We start from the raw sequence: 19,151 nt of genomic DNA, 5'->3' as shown, positions 1-19,151 counted from the left end.
ATAGTCATGTAATCTGAACCACCCATCTGTCCCAGACACATGTATACAACCCTGGGGGGGAAGGGGGGGGGAAGGGGGGGGGGGAAGGGGGGGGGAAGGGGGGGGGAAGGGGGGGGGGAAGGGGGGGGGAAGGGGGGGAAGGGGGGGGAAGGGGGGGGGGGGGTAAACACACACACACACACACACACACACAACACACACACACACACACACACACACACACACACAACTAGGTGAAAAACACAGGAAGCAATGTGGTGGAGGCTGACTCCATACACAATTTCAAGTGTAGATATGATAAGAGCCCAGTAGGCTCAGGAACCTGTACACCTGTTGATTGACAGTTGAGAGGCGGGACCAAAGAGCCAGAGCTCAACCCCCGCAAACACAACTAGGTGCGTACACACACACACACACACACTAAAAGGAGAACTATCAGAATGGAAGGAAGTATAATAAGAGGAGTACCCCAGGGGTCGGTACTGGGGCTCATACTGTTCCTGGAGCTGTCCCCGTGGCGCAGTGGTAAAGCACTCGCCCCGCGCTTCGCGAGCGCTTTGGCTGGGAAGGATTGACTGGGCGCCAATCCTTAACTGTAGCCTCTGTTCACCCAGCAGTGAATGGGTACCTGGTTGTGAACGGTTTCGCAGGTCGTAATACGGAGATTATGAACTTGTCCGAAAGCTGTGCGTGCTAGTGGCTTTACAATAATGTAAGAATTCTTGTTCTTACTATGAGGAGATAAGATAAGTCCTAACAGATATAACATGGAAAACAGAGATCAGGGGAAAGACGGCCCAAGACATGATGGACTACATCACGCAGAAGTGTAAGGAGACAGCAGACAAGTTTGTCCCAGTCCAAAAGGAATACAACAAAATGATGATGTGAAACCCATGGTTTAATCAGAGATGTAGGCTAGCTAAGCAGCAAAGTAAAAGGGCATGGAGAAACTATAGGAATAACAGGACACTGGAGAGTAGAGAAAGATACCAGAATGCCAGGAATGAATATGTCAGGATGAGAAGAGAGGCAGAAGGGCAATATGAGAATGACATAGCAAGCAAGGCAAAGATTCAACCTAAATTTCTGCACAGCCACATCAGGAGAAAAACAACAATAAAGGAACAGGTAATGAAATTAAGGATAGGGGCAGACAGATTCACTACAAACGACAAGGAAGTGTGTGAGGAACTGAATAAGAAATTCCAGGAGGTCTTCACATCAGAGCAAGGAGAAGTTCCTGAGATAAGAGAGAGCCCAAGACCAAGAACCAAGAAGAAGAACCATTAGAAGAGTTTGAGAAGAAGTTAACCAAAAACCATTAGAAGAATTTGAGAGTACCAGTGTGGATGTAAGGAAGCTCTTGCTAGAGTTGGATGTGACAAAGGCAATAGGCACGGATACAATCTCCCCTTGGATACTAAAGGAAGGAGCAGAAGCACTGTGCCTCCCACTCTCCATAATGTATAACAAATCACTGGTAACGGGGGAATTGCCAAAAAAATTGGAAGACTGCTAATGTAGTCCCGATATACAAGAAAGGGGATAGACAGGAAGCACTGAACTACAAGCCAGTGTCCCTAACTTGCATACAATGCATGATGATGGAGAAGATTGTGCGAAAAAAAGCTTGTGGAAGATCTGGAGCGAAAGAACTTTGTAACACAGTATCAACATGGGTTCAGAGATGGCAAGTCCTGCCTCACAAGATTAATTAAATTCTACGACCAGGCAACAAAAATCAGGCAAGAGAAGGGTGGGCAGACTGCATATTTTTGGATTGCCAGAAAGCCTTCGACACAGTACCACACCAGAGGCTAGAGAAAAAGCTGGAGATGCAGGCAGGAGCGAAAGGGAAGGTTCTCCCCATTGGATAAGTGAGTACCTAAGTAACAGAAGACAACGAGTCACTGTGAGGGGCGAGGTTTTAGATTGGCAAGGCGTTACCAATGAAGTCCCACAGGGTTCAGTCCTTGGACCTATACTGTTTCTGATATATGTAAATGATCTCCCAGAGGGTACAGAATCGTTCCTCTCATTGTTTTCTGATGATGCAAAAATTATGAGGAGGATTAAATTTGAGGATGATAGTAGGAGGCTACAAGATGACCTAGACAGACTGAGTGAATGGTCCAACAAATGGCTACTAAAGTTCAACCCGAGTAAATGCATGGCCATGGAACTAGGCGGTGGAAACAGGAGGCCAGACACAGGATACCGAATAAGAAATGAAGTACTTAATGAAACAGACAGAGAGAAAGATCTAGGAGTTGACATCACACCAAACCTGTCTCCTGAAGCCCACATAAAGAGAATAACGTCTGCGGCATATGCGAGGCTGGCTAACATCAGAACGGCGTTCAGGAACCTGTGTAAGGAATCATTCAGAACCTTGTATACCACATATGTAAGACCAATCCTGGAGTATGCGGCCCCAGCATGGAGCCCGTACCTTGTCAAGCACAAGACGAAGTTGGAAAAAGTTCAGAGGTATGCTACTAGACTAGTCCCAGAACTAGAGGCATTAGTTACGAGGAAAGGCTGCGGGAAATGCACCTCACGCCACTGGAAGACAGAAGAGTAAGGGGAGACATGATCACTACCTACAAAATTCTCAGGAATTGACAGGGTAGATAAGGATAAACTTTATTACACGGATGGTACACGAACAAGGGGATACAGGTGGAGACTGAGTACCCAAATGAGCCACAGAACGTTAGAAAGAACTTTTTCAGTGTTAGAGTAGTTAACGAGTGGAATACATTAGGCAGTGATGTGGTGGAGGCTGACTCCATACACAGTTTCAAGTGTAGATATGATTTAGCCAAATAGGCTTAGAAATTTGTACAACAGTTGATTGAAAGTTGAGAGGCGGGACCAAAGAGCCGAATCTCAACCCCCTAAGCACAACTAGGTGAGTACAGTCCAGTCAAGTGTTCAGTAATAGTGTCAATAACTGTACAGTAGAGTCAGGTCAGGCATTGAATAATTTGTCAGTTGACTGCACAGTACACCCATCTATTCAGTAAGGTGTCAACTGACTGCCCTGTACACCCATCTATTCAGTAAGGTGTCAACTGACTGCACTGTACACCCATCTATTCAGTAAGGTGTCAACTGACTGCCCTGTACACCCATCTATTCAGTAAGGTGTCAACTGACTGCGCAGTACACCCATCTATTCAGTAAGGTGTCAACTGACTGCGCAGTACACCCATCTATTCAGTAAGGTGTCAACTGACTCCGCAGTACACCCATCTATTCAGTAAGGTGTCAACTGACTGCGCATTAAGCTATGCAGACTCGGGACTCCCACTCACCGGAAGGCTGTTCCCACATGCAAATTATACGTTAAGCAAATTGCTTTTTCACACCATGCAAGCGGCAGAGACGTATATTATGTGGCGAGACACAGTGTTGGGTGTACAAACACTATGGCGGCCCAAAATGTATCGCAAAAGGTAGGTAAGTGTGAGTAGGTAACCTTACCTATGTACCTTGTGGCTACATTGTAGGGTATTAGAGTCTGGTTGATCAGTTATCATTTGGAGGTGTTTATCAAGTTCTCTCATAAATACCGCGAGAGGCCGGCCAGTTATACCCCTTATGTGTAGTGGAAAAGTAGAATTTTGGACACTATGTTAATAGTTCTCTCTCTCAAGAGTACCTATTGCACCTCTGCTTTTCAATGGGGGTATTGTGCACATCCTGCCATGCTTCCTGGTCTCAAGTGAAGATATTTCCGTGTATAGAGTCAGACCAGTCCCTCTAATATCTTGTGTGTGTAAATTATTATGCATCTCCCGCCTGCGCTCTAGGGCATAGAGATATAGAACTTTTAATCAGTACCAATAATCTAGATGTTTTACTGAGTGGATTCTAGCAATAAAGGATCCCTGCACGCTCTCCAGGTCAGCGTGCAAAGAAATCGACCAGTTAAAGATTATTTTCATGGCCAGCAACCCCAGTTAAATATATATTGGCAGAGAAAAGATATGTCAGGAATGAAGATGCAACAAGAATGTTCAAACGGTAATGGGAAAAAAATCCACAGTAGCAAAGGGAACAGGAGCTAATATCGTAATACTTGGAGACTTCAACCCTAGACAAATAAACTGGACAAATAGGGATCCCAACACGAGTGATGAAACAAGGAGCATAACTGGTAGACATGAGAGACAAACACTTCTTAAAGCAACATGTCACAGAACCAACACGAGAGAGAGCTGATGATGGACCAGCAACACTAGACTTGGTGTTTTCCCACATTGAACCACATGTTGCAAAACTAGAGTAAGAGACCCCACTAGGAGCCAGCGACCACTGCACTGTCAGGCTGGCATACATAGTGGAGCTGAAGGAATTGGTTACACAAGGAAACCGGTTGAAGAAGAAGAAGAAGAGAGATTACAAACGGAGACGAACAACCGGTTGAGGGACTTTCTGCAGGAAATCCAATGGGAAAGAGAAATGGAAGGGAAGACAGCATATCGGATGATAGAATTCATTACAGAGAAATGTGCCGATACAACGGAACAGTTCATGTCACTCAAGGAGGAGGTGGATGAAAAAGTAAACACCTGGTGTAATAAGCAATGAAGGGAAACTAAAAGACAAAAAAGACTGGACAAATTACAGAGAACTAGTAACAGAGGACACTAGAGAATAACTAGAGATTACCAGAAATGAATACACCCGAGTCAGGAGAGAAATTGAGAAGCAAATTGAAAATGACATTGTTGTAGAAGCTAATAATCAAAGCAGTTATGTAGCCACACAAGGAGAATAACGACAGTGGAAGACCATTTCCTCAGCTTGAGGAAACAAGAATATGATAATAAGGTATCTAACGAACTCAACGAAAGATTTCAGGTCTTTACAATAAAACCAGCATGGAGACCAAAGTTGCACGATGAAAGGCTGGAGGAAACACTGGATGGCATTATATTCACTGTAGAAGAGGTGAGAAAAATCCTGGGGAAACGAGATGTGACAATATCAGCAGTGACCAGACCTAATCTCAGCGTGGCTGCTGAAGGAGGCTGCAGAGGTACTTTGTCACCCATTATCTATCATTTTCATAAACCACACGAGACCGAAAATCTCCCAGATTTCTGGAAGGAGTCAAATGTAGTGCCAATATTAAAGTAGATAGAAAGGAGGTACTAAACTACAGACCAGTGCTATCTTCTTGAGGTTATCTTGAGATGATTTCGGGGCTTTTAGTGTCCCCGCGGCCCGGTCCTCGACCAGGCCTCCACCCCCAGGAAGCAGCCCGTGACAGCTGACTAACACCCAGGTACCTATTTTACTGCTAGGTAACAGGGGCATAGGGTGAAAGAAACTCTGCCCATTGTTTCTCGCCGGCGTCCGGGATCGAACCCGGGACCACAGGATCACAAGTCCAGCGTGCTGTCCGCTCGGCCGACCGGCTCCCAAATTAGTTATTTCTATTGACAAGTATTCCTTGAAAAGTGCTGGAGAAAGTAATGAGGAGAATATTGATGGAGAAACTTGAGAGGATCGACTTAGTGACAAAATAATCATCATGGATTTAGAAATGGTAAGTTATGCCTGACAAACTTAATTGAGTTTTATGAGAAGGTAATTACAATAAGACAGGAAAGGGAATGATGGGTAGACTGCATTTTCCGAGATTGTCAAAAAGTATTTGGCACTGTTCCACATGATAGACCGTTCTACAAGATGAAGAAGCGGGCTGAAATAATGGGGGAAAACCCTGGTGTGTGTCTGGGAGAGGCTACTGGATCCAGTAAGTTCAGTAGAACTTCGGTTTCAACTCTTTTTAACCATGTCGTAGCTCAGTCGATTATGGCAGCGTCTGGGATGCTCACAGACGTAGGTTCGAATCCTCGTCACGGCCCTTGTGGATTTATTTAATGGGGATAACACTGAACTGGGTAAGGGAGTACTTATAAGACAGAAATCAAAAAGTCACAGTCAGGGAGGAGGTTTCAAGCTGGAGAAATGTAACAAATGGTGTCCCACAAGGCTCTGTTCTTGATCCGTTGCTGTTCCTAATTTATGTGAACGATGTAACTGAGGGGGTGAGTTCGAACATGTTAATGGTTTGCTAGTGATCCAAAGATGATGAATGTGAAAACAGGTGAGGACCGCAGAAAGGGACAGGAGGACCTTGACAAACTGCTGGAGTGGTTAAACTAATGGTTAATGAAGTTCAGTCTCAAAAAGTGTAAGGTAATGGGGATGGGAAAGTGAGAGAGGAGACCAGAAACCAGCTACACCATACAGGGAAGGCAGCTACAGGATTCAGAAAGAGAGGAAGATCTGGGAGTGGATATAATTCCAACACTCCCACCGGAGGTACACACAAACAGGATAACATCAGCAGCATATGGGATGCTGGCAAATATAAGACTTTTAGAAACGTAAATCAGGGCTTCTTCAAGACACTCTACAGAACACTTCTTAGACCAACACTGGGATATGCAACACCGGCTTGGGATCTGCATCTTGTGAAACATAAACCAACATTAATAAAGTACAAAGATTTTGGAACATAATTGATGCCAGAGCTAAGAGGGTTAAGGTTCGAACACAAGCGAATAAAGTTAAATTTCAAAACCAGAGAGAATAGAAGGAACAGAGGGGATATGATCACAACATACAGGATACTGAGGGGAGTAGATTAGGTAGAAAAGGATCGCCTCTTCAAATTGACAGGAAGCAGGACAAGAGAACACAGGTGGAAGCTGGAAACGCAAAAGAGCTGAAGAGACATAAGGAAGTACTCGTACCCTGTATGGGGAGTTAACAAGTGGAATGCTCTAAAAGAGTAAGTTGTGGAAGCCACCTCCATCCATAATTTAAAGGCCAGACTAGACAAAGAATTTAAACGTCAGAATATTTATATTGCATTATTGTATTGCAACAGGTACAAGATCAGTAGGCGGGGCATAATGTGCTAGACCTCACTTACCTGTAGACAGTGATAGTTGAGTGCCGCCCCCAAGACCATACCACAAACCATACCACCCTCCACCACCACCACCACCACCCCACCACAACCACACCACACTCCATCATCATCATCAACACCACCACCACACACCACCACCACACACCACCACCATCACACCACTACCACACGCCACCACCACACGCCACCACCACACCACTAACACCACCATCACACCACTACCACACACCACACCACCACCACACGAGTTTTGCAAAGATGGTTATTCAGGGCTGTGAAGATTTCAGTGACTTCATATCAGGCACCATAGCAATTGGAGGACACAAAATTATAGTAGTAGTCATATATAACCCACCACCGAACGACAGAAGACCCAGACAGGAATATGATAAAAACAACTTGGCCAACATTAACATAATAGAGAGAGCAGCTTCTGTGGCTAGCAGGAACAGATCCAGACTACTAATCATGGGAGACTTAATTCAACCATGGGAAGATAGATTGGGGGAACAGAGACCCCACATGGAGGCCCAGACATGGAGAGCTAAGCTGCTGGACGTGGCAACAAGAAACTTTTTAAGCCAACACATCAAGGGACCGACAAGAATGAGAGGAGAGGATGAACCAGCCTTGCTTGATCTGATATTTACCCTAAATGAGTCGGATATAAGGGAAGTTAAGTTGGAAGCCCCTTGGGAATGAGTGATCACAGTGTATTGAGCTTTGAGTACCTGGTTGAGCTAGGATTTATCTAAAAAAAAAAAGAACTAGGTAACAAAGGGCTGGCTTACCGAAAGGGAAATTATGAGATGAGACAATTCCTATGGGATATACCATGGGACACAGAACTCGCAACCAAGTCCGTACAAGACATGATGGACTATGTCACACAAAAGTGTCAGGAGGCAGTAAACAGGTTTATCCCGGCCCGACAGGAAAAACCGAGAAGCAAAAGAAGAATCCATGGTTTAACAGGGCATGTATGGAAGCAAAGGAACTGAACAAAAGGGCATGGAGGAACTTCCGAAATAACAGAACACCAGAAAGTAGAGAGAGATACCAGAGAACCAGGAACGAGTATGTCAGTGTGAGAAGAGCAGCTGAGAAAAGGTATGAAAATGATATAGCTAATAAAACCAAGACCGAACCAAAGCTACTACACAGTCACATCAGGAGGAAGACAACAGTGAAGGAACAGGTGATGAAACTTAGGGTGGGCGAGGACAGGTACACAGAGAATGACAAAGAGGTGTGTGAAGAACTCAACAAAAGGTTCCAGGAGGTTACAATAGAACAAGGTGAGGTTACTGAGCAAGGAGAGGTGGCAATAAACCAGGCGGCCTTGGAAGGGTTCGAAATTACAAGAGATGATGTCAAAAGCCATCAGTTGGATCTGGACGTGAGAAAGTCTGTTGGGCCGGACGGAATCTCACCATGGATACTGAAAGAGTGTGCAGGAGCACTTTGTTTGCCACTCTCCATAGTGTATAGTAGGTCACTGGAAACGGGAGACCTACCAGAAATATGGAAGACAGCTAATGTAGTCCCAACATAAAAAAAAGGGTGACAGACAAGAGACACTGAACTTCAGGCCAGTGTCCTTAACTTGTATACCATGCAAGGTGATGGAGAAGATTGTGAGAAAAAACCTAGTAACACATCTGGAGAGAAGAGACTTCGTGACAACCCATCAACATGGGTTCAGGGAGGGTAAATCTTGCCTTACTGGCTTAATAGAATTCTACGATCAGGTGACAAAGATTAAGCAAGAAAGAGAAGGATGGGCGGACTGCATTTTCTTGGGCTGTCGGAAAGCCTTTGACACAGTACCCCATTAGAGGCTGATGCATAAGCTGGAGAAACAGACAGGAGTAACTGGTAGGGCGCTCCAGTGGATAAGGGAGTACTTAAGCAATAGGAAACAAAGTTACAGTTACCAGTGGAGTCCTACAGGGCTCTGTACTCTGACCTATCCTGTTTCTGATATACGTAAATGATCTCCCAGAGGGTATAGACTCATTCCTCTCAATGTTTGCTGACGATGCCAAAATTATGAGAATGATTATGACAGAGAAAGACAGCTTGAGGCTTCAAGGACCTGGATAAGCTGCAGGAATGGTCGAACAAAGGGCTGTTAGAGTTTAACCCAAGCAAATGTAATGTAATGAAGATAGGCGTAGGGAGCAGGAGATCAAAAAGAAGGTATCATTTGGGTGATGAAATACGTCAAGAGTTAGAGAGAGAGGTGAGGGTGGGGCATGATATCAACCTGGGGGTTGATATGCCAGACCTGTCCCCTGAAGCCCATATCAAGAGGATAACATCAGCAGCATATGCCAGGTTGGCTAACATAAGATCGTCCTTTAGAAACTTGTGAAACGAATCTTTCAGAATTTTATATTCCACATATGTCAGGCCAATCCTGGAGTATGCGCCTCCAGCATGGAGTACATATCTAGTCAAGCATAAGACTAAACTGGAAAAGGTTCAAAGGTTTGCCACCAGACTAGTACCCGAGCTGAGAGGTGTGAGCTACGAGGAGAGACTACGGGAATTAAACCTAAGACGATGTCATAATTAGTCTTAATTAGACTACGTCACTGGGAGACAGAAGAGTTAGGGGGGGATATGATCACCACGTACACGTACAAGATTCTAAGAGGAATTGATAGGGTAGATAAAGACAGACTATATAACACAAGGGGCACACGCACTAGGGGACACAGGTGGAAATTGAGTGCCCAAATGAGCCACAGACACGTTAGAAAGAATTTTTTCAGTGTCAGAGTAGTAGACAAATGGAATGCATTAGGCAGTGATGTGGTGGAGGCTGACTCCATACACAGTTTCAAATGTAGATATGATAGAGCCCAATAGGCTCAGGAATCTGTACACCAGTTGATTGCCAGTTGAGAGGCGGGACCAAAGAGCCAGAGCTCAACCCCCGCAAACACAACTAGGTGAGTACACACCACCACCTCTCAACTACCCATCCCGGTCTCATTAACACTCCTCCAACGACCTGACTCACGCCTCGCCTCAATTAAATATTTAATTAAGTGGTTGAGCAGGTGAGAGGGTCAGTGTTTACGAGAGGCTCTACCTGGGGCTCTACCTGGGGGCTCTACCTGGGGACACTACCTGGGGACACTACCTGGGAACACTACCTGGGACACTACCTGGGGACACTACCTGGGGACACTACCTGGGACACTACCTGGGGACACTACCTGGGACACTACCTGGGGACACTACCTGGGACACTACCTGGGACACTACCTGGGGACACTACCTGGGAACACTACCTGGGGACACTACCTGGGGACACTACCTGGGACACTACCTGGGGACACTACCTGGGGGCACTACCTGGGGGCACTACCTGGGAACACTACCTGGGGACACTACCTGGGGACACTACCTGGGGACACTACCTGGGGACACTACCTGGGGACACTACCTGGGAACACTACCTGGGGACACTACCTGGGAACACTACCTGGGAACACTACCTGGGAACACTACCTGGGAACACTACCTGGGGACACTACCTGGGGACACTACCTGGGGACACTACCTGGGGGCACTACCTGGGAACACTACCTGGGAACACTACCTGGGAACACTACCTGGGGACACTACCTGGGGGCACTACCTGGGGGCACTACCTGGGGACACTACCTGGGGACACTACCTGGGGACACTACCTGGGACACTACCTGGGACACTACCTGGGGACACTACCTGGGGACACTACCTGGGGACACTACCTGGGAACACTACCTGGGAACACTACCTGGGACACTACCTGGGACACTACCTGGGGACACTACCAGGGGACACTACCTGGGGACACTACCTGGGACACTACCTGGGAACACTACCTGGGGGCACTACCTGGGGACACTACCTGGGGACACTACCTGGGGACACTACCTGGGGACACTACCTGGGACACTACCTGGGGACACTACCTGGGACACTACCTGGGGACACTACCTGGGGACACTACCTGGGGACACTACCTGGGGACACTACCTGGGGACACTACCTGGGGACACTACCTGGGGACACTACCTGGGGACACTACCTGGGGACAATACCTGGGGGCACTACCTGGGGACACTACCTGGGGGCACTACCTGGGGGCACTACCTGGGACACTACCTGGGGACACTACCTGGGGACACTACCTGGGGACACTACCTGGGGGCTCTACCTGGGACACTACCTGGGGAAACTACCTGGGGGCACTACCTGGGGGCACTACCTGGGACACTACCTGGGACACTACCTGGGGCTCTACCTGGGGCACTACCTGGGGCTCTACCTGGGGCACTACCTGGGACACTACCTGGGGACACTACCTGGGGACACTACCTGGGGACACTACCTGGGACACTACCTGGGGACACTACCTGGGGACACTACCTGGGGACACTACCTGGGAACACTACCTGGGACACTACCAGGGGACACTACCTGGGACACTACCTGGGACACTACCTGGGGACACTACCTGGGGACACTACCTGGGACACTACCTGGGACACTACCTGGGGGCTCTACCTGGGACACTACCTGGGACACTACCTGGGACACTACCTGGGGACACTACCTGGGGACACTACCTGGGGACACTACCTGGGACACTACCTGGGGGCTCTACCTGGGACACTACCTGGGACACTACCTGGGACACTACCTGGGACACTACCTGGGACACTACCTGGGGCTCTACCTGGGGCACTACCTGGGGACACTACCTGGGACACTACCTGGGGGCTCTACCTGGGACACTACCTGGGACACTACCTGGGACACTACCTGGGACACTACCTGGGACACTACCTGGGGCTCTACCTGGGGCACTACCTGGGGCTCTACCTGGGGCACTACCTATGACACTACCTGGGACACTACCTGGGACACTACCTGGGGGCTCTACCTGGGGCTCAACCTGGGGCACTACCTGGGGGCTCTTCCTGGGTGACACTACCTGGGACACTACCTGGGGCTCTACCTGGGGCTCTACCTGGGACACTACCTGGGGACACTACCTGGGGACACTACCTGGGGACACTACCTGGGGCTCTACCTGGGGGCACTATCTGGGGACACTACCTGGGGCTCTACCTAGGACACTACCTGGGGGCTCTACCTGGGTGACACTACCTGGGACACTACCTGGGGACACTACCTGGGGCTCTACCTGGGGCTCTACCTGGGGACACTACCTGGGGACACTACCTGGGGCTCTACCTGGGACACTACCTGGGGGCTCTACCTGGGTGACACTACCTGGGACACTACCTGGGGCTCTACCTGGGGCTCTACCTGGGGACACTACCTGGGGCTCTACCTGGGGCTCTACCTGGGACACTACCTGGGTGACACTACCTGGGTGACACTACCTGGGACACTACCTGGGGCTCTACCTGGGGCTCTACCTGGGACACTACCTGGGGGCTCTACCTGGGACACTACCTGGGGACACTACCTGGGGACACTACCTGCGGCTCTACCTGGGACACTACCTGGGGACACTACCTGGGGGCTCTACCTGGGGCTCTACCTGGGGCACTACCTGGGGGCTCTACCTGGGTGACACTACCTGGGACACTACCTGGGGCTCTACCTGGGGACACTACCTGGGGACACTACCTGGGGACACTACCTGGGGACACTACCTGGGGACTCTACCTGGGGGCACTATCTAGGGACACTACCTGGGGCTCTACCTGGGGACACTACCTGGGGACACTACCTGGGACTCTACCTGGGGGCTCTACCTGGGGACACTACCTGGGGACACTACCTGGGGACACTACCTGGGGACACTACCTGGGGACACTACCTGGGGACACTACCTGGGACACCACCTGGGACTCTACCTGGGGGCTCTACCTGGGGGCACTACCTGGGGGCACTACCTGGGACTCTACCTGGGACTCTACCTGGGGGCTCTACCTGGGGGCTCTACCTGGAGCTCTACCTGGGATACTACCTGGGGCTCTACCTGGGGGCTCTACCGGGGGGCTCTACCTGGAGCTCTACCTGGAGCTCTACCTGGGGCTCTACCTGGGACACTACCTGGGACACTACCTGGGACACTACCTGGGGCTCTACCTGGGGGCTCTACCTAGAGCTCTACCTGGGGCACTACCGGGGGCTCTACCTGGAGCTCTACCTGGGACACTACCTGGGGCTCTACCTGGGGACACTACCTGGGGACACTACCTGGGGCTCTATCTGGGACACTACCTGGGGCTCTACCTGGAGCTCACCCTGGGGCTCTACCTGGGACACTACCTGGGACACTACCTGGGGCTCTACCTTGGACACTACCTGGGGCTCTACCTGGGACACTACCTGGGGCTCAACCTGGGGCTTTACCTGAGGCACTACCTGGGGCTCTACCTGGGGCTCTAACTTGGGGCTCTACCTGGGACACTACCTGGGGCTCTACCTGGGACACTACCTGGGGCTCTACCTGGGACACTACCTGGGGCTTTACCTGAGGCACTACCTGGGGCTCTACCTGAGTCACTACCTGGGCTCTAACGTGGGGCTCTACCTGGCCGTTCTTTGCACCGCGCGCGGATCTTCACACCTTAATTGGACCCCCTCCCTCAGGGCCAACACCGTGCTATGCCACACAAGACCCTAGGGGTGAGAATGACCACTATACCCTTACACGCGCGACGCCCTTACAGACCGCTAAGCCAGGGGGGCGTAGCGGGCCAGCATCCTCTCAAGGCAGAAAGGTGTATGCGTCACAGACCGTAAGGGCGGGGTTCCTATGATATTGTGCGGGGAATTTGGTCGTTGGAGCATATTGAAGGATGGCGGTGTTATCTTGAGGTTATCTTGAGATGATTTCGGGGCTTTAGTGTCCCCGCGGCCCGGTCCTCGACCAGGCCTCCACCCCCAGGAAGCAGCCCGTGACAGCTGACTAACACCCAGGTACCTATTTTACTGCTAGGTAACAGGGGCATAGGGTGAAAGAAACTCTGCCCATTGTTTCTCGCCGGCGCCTGGGATCGAACCCAGGACCACAGAATCACAAATCCAGTGTGCTGTCCGCTCGGCCGACCGGGTGTGTGGACGGGTGATCCTCCTCTCGCAAGATAAGATGAATCTTAAGTAATCACTGGAGACAGGCGGAGAGTTCCTGCCTCCCACAACAACCTTGTGGATCAGGCGCGCGGGTTTGAAAATTCTAACTCGCTTAATGAGGGTTTAAGGTGGAAGAGTGAACGTTTATGGCAACATTTGTGCCATACATTGACTCAGGAGTGTATGGCAACATTTGTCCCATACACTGACTCAGGAGTGTATGGCAACATTTGTCACATACACTGACTCAGGCAGTGAGTGTACGGCAAAATTTGTCACATACACTGACTCAGGCAGTGAGTGTATGGCAACATTTGTCCCATACACTGACTCAGGCAGTGAGTGTATGACAACATTTGTCCCATACACTGACTCAGGCAGTGAGTGTATGGCAACATTTGTCCCATACACTGACTCAGACGGTGAGTGTATGGCAACATTTGTCCCATACACTGACTCAGGAGTGTATGGCAACATTTGTCCCATACACTGACTCAGGAGTGTATGGCAACATTTGTCCCATACACTGACTCAGGCAGTGAGTGTATGGCAACATTTGTCCCATACACTGACTCAGGAGTGTATGGCAACATTTGTCCCATACACTGACTCAGGAGTGTATGGCAACATTTGTCACATACACTGACTCAGGCAGTGAGTGTATGGCAACATTTGTCCCATACACTGACTCAGACGGTGAGTGTATGGCAATACTTGTCCCATACACTGACTCAGACGGTGAGTGTATGGCAACACTTGTCCCATACACATGAGCAACGTTATACGTAATAAACATTGGGAAGAGTTCCTACAAAGTATAAATGAGCAAACAACACTTGTTGAAGTTTGGGAAAAGATACGAAAAATCTCTAGAAGCAGCCCAACCAAACCGCTGCACCACAGCCCACTAGAACAAGCAAACATCCTCCTTGATCAATGGGCACTAACATCGAGCTACGACTCACTCCCAATTAACATACAGCACAAACTTGATGACACACGCCCCAACAGACAACGAACCATCAATCTTGCCTGTACAGCTATCGACGTGTCGGACCTTAATGATGTAACTGAATGGGAATTAAATCATGCACTAAAGATGGGAAAATCAACTGCTTCTGGAGAGGACGGTATTACTTACAGTCTACTGAGATTAGTCTCACACGTACCAGGTAATCCACTATTAGTGTTGTACAGAATGAGTTTACGTGAAGGAGTATTACCTGATGCTTGGACAAAGAGTGTCATTGTTCCCATCCCCAAACCACACTCAGATAATTATAGACTCATATCTCTAACATCGTGTGTTTGTAAAGTGCTTGAACGTATTGTTCTAAACCGACTCATGTATCGTATACAGGGGCACCTGTCACCCCAACTGTTTGGATTTATGCCTGGGCTCAGTACACAACACTGTTTTGCTGAGTACTTCGCACATATTGAAGCTTCCCCTCAAACAGTCTTCATCGACCTAGCAGCAGCTTTTGATACAGCAAACAGAGAAATCATACTGGAACAGCTTGCCGAGCTGGGAATACAAGGAAAATTACTGAAATGGATAAAGGGCTATTTGTCTAATCGAACAGCATATGTTTTGTTTAATGGTGTTAAAAGCACAGAGAGCAAACACTTTGAACTGGGAACTCCACAAGGAGGGGTCCTCAGTCCCTTGTTGTTCAACGTTCTGATGCATAAACTTATTAAAGATCTTCCAACTAATAATGAAGACACTGTCATTTGTTATGCTGATGATATATGTTTACAGGCTGCCACCGAGCCTAGAATGCAAGTTCTGCTCGATGCTTTTGCTGCTAGAGCTGAGGAATGTGGCCTCCTTATCTCTGTACAGAAAACTCGTGCCCTCATTCCATGTGGTATTCCACCAGCCAATTATCATATAGATGGGCGAGCACTTGAGAACTGCAAATCTTACAGATACCTTGGTGTCCCCATTAACGACCCTGGGTACCTTTCTTCTCTCAAGAGGAGACTTTGGGAGAGATTAAAGCCCTTGCGGGTCCTTGTTGGTGTCAATCATGGGCTTAACGTGAGACTTGCTAGAATGTTTTATGTATCATTTATACGCTCTGTGATTGACTACAATGCTCTACATCTCACACTGTATACTGACAAAGAGCTGAAATCTCTTGAAACCTTGCAAAATGAAGCTATGCGTCTCATCCTTGGGGCTCCAAAGTCCACGAGAATAGTTAACATGAGAGCAGAGTTAAAATTACCTACCATAAGTGAGAGAATCTTGTCTATTAGCACAGTTTTCGGCGTGAAGGCGTTGAGTAGATCTAGACAACACATGAAGTTTCAAGCTAAACTTTCTAATATGCTACACTCACCTGAGGTCTATAGAAGAAGAACGAAATCTGATTATGTATATTGGTTCTACAAGGTAGCCAACTCCATCAAAATATTAAATATGTACCCAACTCGACTAATGATTAATCAGCCAATTACTCCATGGGATAACTGGGATCTATCAGTTGATTTTGTAAATGCGCCCAAGAAAGATAGTGTGCACACTACATTATTAAAACAGTTAACACTGAAAAGCATCACTGAAAGTACTCAGAGTATGGGTAACGATGTTTATCAGTGCTATACCGACGGCTCTGTAGAAGAAGGTGGACGATGTACCGGATGTGCATGTAACATATTTGAACAATCTTCTCTCGTACATACAGCAATGAAGCCCGTCAATGACTGGGCAAGTACAACTCAAACCGAACTTGCAGGCATATACCTTGCCACTGAATTTTTAAAAGACAAAGGCAGTGGACTTATATACTGTAACTCGCAGAGTGCACTCCTGGCATTGAACGCACATAGTAGTGACACCCAGAAAATAGTCAGTGATATTCGAATGAATGTTTTAGCTGCCAAAGAAAACAGATTTGAGATTAAATTCCTATGGATACCATCACATGTTGGCATCTCAAGGCATGACACTGTTGATATGCTTGCTAAGTCAGCCTGCAGAAAACCAGTGGTAGAAATTGATATGGGTGTTTCATTAGCAGTGACAAAGAGAATACTTAAACAAATATCTAATGAAAATCTCACCGACCTAACAAATTCTCAAAGACCTGAAAGTTGTAGCATTAAATATTATGATAGATATCGTGAGGAGACATTCACATATGGGACTAATAGAACAAGAACCCGGCAATGTGATGTTATAGTGGCCAGAATACGCCTGGGATATAGACGTATCTGGCAGCTTTCTCAAAACCCAAATGTCGAGTACACAATGTGTCAACTTTGTGAAAGAGAAAACATGCACTCTCTTGAACATTATATTGTAGAATGTCCCATACTGACTGACTTTCGCCCTCCTGGGCTAAGGTATGCTGAACTCTGTAGTTACTATATGAGTACTGGAACACTTGATGATATATTGGACTTGTATCCAAGATTGGCCATGTAATATATCAATCATACAATGTATATATATGATGTAACTATATAACCTGAGCTTGTAAAAGCACCTTCATCACCTTCAGTGATTAAGTGCTTAATTGCACACTAGTTTCTTTATCAGCTACCTCACCCTGTCAGAGTAAATGAGACAAATGTATGTGAATGCATGTGTGTGTGTATATATGTATGTGTATGTGTGTGTGTGTGTATGTATATGTATGGGTATAAAGTATATATGGAAGCTGATCAGAATTACATTTCACCTTTGTGAATGTACATTAATGACACTATGTAAAAGACACATCGAACACTTTATGTAGGGCATACGTTAATCTGTGTATCTATGTATTTACGTATGTAGGTTAGCTTAGCATTTTAAAAGCACCGAATCACCTTCTGTGGTTGAGTGTTCAATAAACCCTTGAACTGTATGTTTAACACATCTCTAACCCTGTCCATGGAGGACAGAAGAAAATGTATATATGCTGGTTAGCATTGTAAATGTGTGGCCACGTCTGTGGTAGAAAAAAAAAAACCGACTCAGGCGGCGAGTGTATGGCAACATTTGTCCCATACACTGACTCAGGAGTGTATGGCAACATTTGTCCCATACACTGACTCAGGAGTGTATGGCAACATTTGTCCCATACACTGACTCAGGAGTGTATGGCAACATTTGTCCCATACACTGACTCAGGAGTGTATGGCAACATTTGTCCCATACACTGACTCAGGAGTGTATGGCAACATTTGTCCCATACACTGACTCAGGAGTGTATGGCAACATTTGTCCCATACACTGACTCAGGAGTGTATGGCAACATTTGTCCCATACACTGACTCAGGTGAGTGTATGACAACACTTGTCCCATACACTGACTCAGGTGAGTGTATGACAACACTTGTCCCATACACTGACTCAGGTGAGTGTATGACAACACTTGTCCCATACACTGACTCAGGTGAGTGTATGACAACACTTGTCCCATACACTGACTCAGGTGAGTGTATGACAACATTTGTCCCATACACTGACTCAGGTGAGTGTATGACAACATTTGTCCCATACACTGACTCAGGTGAGTGTATGACAACATTTGTCCCATACACTGACTCAGGTGAGTGTATGACAACATTTGTCCCATACACTGACTGTATAAGCGAGTGTATAACCAACACAGTGAACCTCGTATATTCAGTATTTACCTGAAGACATTCCGGAGAGGACCGAAACGTTGTAGACAATAAATCAATAAATCCTTCAGTAATTATATACTAGAGTTTTATCACCATAAAGTGTGGTGGCATGACCGGTCTTAACCCTGACTCCAAGGAAGTAGTTAGAAGCATATTAAGCTTAACTACAAGATCTACCTGATAGATCTACCTGATAGATCTACCTGATAGATCTACCTGATAGATCTACCTGATAGATCTACCTGATAGATCTACCTGATAGATCTACCTTGTTGATGTAGATAAGATCTACATCAACAACGTCAGCAATGGCGGTCATATTGTACTAAATATGTTTATCACCGGCGGCACAAGTGTACAAATACATGTAATATATATTTGTGTACATCTACCAGGTGTAGCGTGTACATCTGATAGGTGTAGCGTGTACATCTGATAG

Source organism: Procambarus clarkii, chromosome 76 (genome assembly GCF_040958095.1).
Source record: "Procambarus clarkii isolate CNS0578487 chromosome 76, FALCON_Pclarkii_2.0, whole genome shotgun sequence".
NCBI lineage: Eukaryota > Metazoa > Arthropoda > Malacostraca > Decapoda > Cambaridae > Procambarus > Procambarus clarkii.
This window is presented reverse-complemented; position numbering follows the sequence as displayed.